Here is a 233-nt window from a genome sequence, read left to right as displayed (position 1 = left end):
TGACCAGAGACATACCAGCCGTGGCGTCCCCATACATTTTGGATTTACATAGTGGTTGCATCTTCAGTAAAAGGAAGACTACAAATGGAGCTCAAGACCAGAAGTGAAGACCTTACCCAGCTTTTCATCTATGGCCTAGAACATGGGAGCCACTAGGGGTGGTCTTAGATAATGTCCCAGAACCCCTCCTGGCCACTATTACGCAAGACCGCCTCTCACAACCACCATAGTAG

General features: G+C 48.5%; 1 protein-coding gene across 1 annotated transcript in view; it reads right to left on the bottom strand.

The window, feature by feature from the left end:
* LOC108803091 (zygote arrest protein 1-like) overlaps positions 1–233 on the bottom strand; it is a 14,549-nt gene that overhangs the window by 615 nt on the left and 13,701 nt on the right. The window lies entirely within an intron of this gene.

This window comes from Nanorana parkeri, unplaced genomic scaffold, assembly GCF_000935625.1.
Source record: "Nanorana parkeri isolate BGI_ZX_2015 unplaced genomic scaffold, ASM93562v1 scaffold3383, whole genome shotgun sequence".
NCBI lineage: Eukaryota > Metazoa > Chordata > Amphibia > Anura > Dicroglossidae > Nanorana > Nanorana parkeri.
Note: the sequence above shows the minus strand (reverse complement) of the source record. Positions and strands in the feature narration are given on the sequence as shown.